At 28.3% G+C, this 2,675-nt stretch overlaps 1 non-coding gene across 1 annotated transcript; it reads left to right on the top strand.

Annotated features, from left to right (window-relative positions):
* The first annotated feature begins 2,378 nt into the window (after positions 1-2,378).
* Positions 2,379-2,468, top strand: LOC124899926. Its single transcript, XR_007057486.1, has one exon. It is a non-coding gene; the product is annotated as a small nucleolar RNA snoR26 (small nucleolar RNA).
* The last annotated feature ends 207 nt before the right edge of the window (positions 2,469-2,675 follow it).

Raw genomic sequence — 2,675 nt, 5'->3', positions numbered from 1 at the left:
TTTTTTTCTTGAAATTAGGGGTATGCATCGGTCCATTCGGTTTGATTTTATATATTATCAGTTTGATTTATCGTTTATCGATTTTTAAATAAGTTAAACCAATAATCAAATCAATAAGGTATTTTTTTAATTAATTTTTGGTTTATCGATTTTTTGTCCTTAATGGTTCGGTTTTTGATTTAACCAATAAGTAAATATGCATAAAATAGAAATAGTAGCAACTAATTAACAAGAAAAAAAAATGAAATCTTAATTGTAGCAAAAATCATACATGATGTGTTTTATTTTACAAGAATATTATTATTTTTCTCATCATTATCACATTTATTAAAATAGAGGGTCTAATTCAATATAATTCAATTTCTCAATGTGTTTATTTTCTAGCCATCTTGTACACAATAAATATCAATTTTAACCAAATTGTTATTAATTTCATTTTTGACCCATTTTAAAGTAATTTTAATCTCAGCCGTTGATCAAAATTGATCCAACAATTGATGTTGACACCCAATTTTGACCTCTCGATACTAATTTTAGGCTATTATTTTCTCATAATTATTTGATTTTAACTATTAATATTTTTGTACACATTATTTTTATATTAAATACATATTGATGTGTCACATTCATAATTTAGAAAAACTCACAAATTGAAATATATGAATTATTTTGTAATATCACTTTTACAATTCATTAATTTGAATATAATATTTCTCCACGTAATTTTATTAATATTTTTGTTAATTTTTTTTGTAAATGTGCACACTCACAATTCACAAATGCATTGTCCATTATTATTATTATTATTACTATTATTATTATTATTATTATTATTATTAGTAGTAGTAGTAGTAGTAGTAGTAGCAGCAGCATCATTATCAACGATTTTATATAGTAATTTTTTATGTAACATTAATTTGTACGTGCTTACTTTATTTTTCGACATCTGATTTAATTAACAGCCTAGTTCTATGCAATTTACTATAATTGTAGCCAATTTGTGACTAACTTGAAATTTTATTCAATTTTTAACTCTTTTTAAAATAAGTTTAATCTCAGCCGTTGATCAAAATTGATCATACGACTGAGATCCCACCACCCTTCCCTTTCCTTTTAAATAAAACATAAACCCTAATCTCTCCATTTCAACAAAAACAAAAGTTTCACCCCATCTCTCTACCTCCTCTCTCTTACAAACAACCATGGTCGTCGTTCTCTCCGTCGCCAGCCATCAATCGAACCAGCGTCGTCCCACTGCCAAAGCGTCGTCGCCCAATGCCAGCAGCAGCCGGCGAAGCAGCCATAGCTGTTGCCGCTTCCTTGATCCCTTCCCCACGTTGAAGCGCCGCAGTCCAACACAAACCAGTGATCTGCTTGGCTTTGGTAAGAGCTATCTCTATTTGTACTTTCATAATCTGTAGCAAACTCTATTTTTAGGATATATTAATTTTTTTCGTATTTCACTTTTCTGAGATCTAACATCATACTAAATAAAGAAAGCCATCTTTTGGTATAGTTCTAGCACAGGAACAACTAATAATGTATAGAAAAATTTTGGGATGCCCTTGGACCTATTTATGAAGGATGTGGTTAAAATTCACTGATATTTTTTTATTATATCTTTTGGTCCAAATGTATCACCTTGTCAAGCTGTTCAACAATACAATTATTTTGTTCCAAATATTATTCCTGAAAATTATTATTATACCGTTACTGTTAGAGGTGCATTTATATAAGTTGTTTTTAAATTGAATTCCTTGAATATTCAATTATTGTGATTCTATAACTTTGATTTGACCTTTATAACATATTAAACATTGAAAAGATGTTTCATACATCATCCACAAAAGAATAAAGTGATATTTTCATCAATATCAAGTAGTACAAAACATAGAAAAGATTGAAAAGAAGTTGGAAAATGGATTTTTTCGATTTTGAAAAAGCAACATAGACTTTGGCCCTCTTTTAAGCCTATGTTTAAGGTCACATTGTCACTTTCTGTTTACACCATGCGTTAGTAGTAGTAGTAGTAAATTGAGAAGCATCTAATAATGTCTACTTGTCCTTGTACAAGAAATAAAACAGATAGATCCTTAATCTTTCACCTCAAAACTTTTGAATGAAAAAAAAGTTTAGCGAAAATGACTTTGATATGAGTCTGATAGTTCAAGATGTGGAACTTTGTCTGCCTCACATCAAATAGCTACTCTCTCTGTTCACTTTTACTTGTAATATTTCACTTTTCAAAAGTTAGTTGGACTAATTTTTAGAGGTAAATTAAAAATAGATAAATTTAATATCTAAACTTTAGATATTTCCAATCTCTTCTGTTTAGTCTTTTCTTATTTGTTTTATGCAATATCTTCCTTTTCTCGTAAAAGGCATCAATGATGAATAATCCAATTTGTTATCCTTGCCATTTGATTGTTGAATGAAGATAATAATAGGGGAACATTTCTGAGATGCTTTTGTTTTCCTTCTTTCTTTTCTTGCATAGTATTTTTCACTCCATTTAGAATCATTCTATTGAAAAGATTTATTTATTTCCTAATCAAAATCATTAATTTTTTGCAAATGTGTTAACGGTGATTTTTGTAAAATCATTTGTAAAATAACTAGTGACTTGAAAATGGTTAAGTGTAGTTATTTGAAAATAGTTAAATATAGTGACTTGA

The sequence above is a fragment of the Capsicum annuum genome, chromosome 6 (genome assembly GCF_002878395.1).
Source record: "Capsicum annuum cultivar UCD-10X-F1 chromosome 6, UCD10Xv1.1, whole genome shotgun sequence".
Taxonomy (NCBI): Eukaryota; Viridiplantae; Streptophyta; class Magnoliopsida; order Solanales; family Solanaceae; genus Capsicum; species Capsicum annuum.
This window is presented reverse-complemented; position numbering and strand designations above follow the sequence as displayed.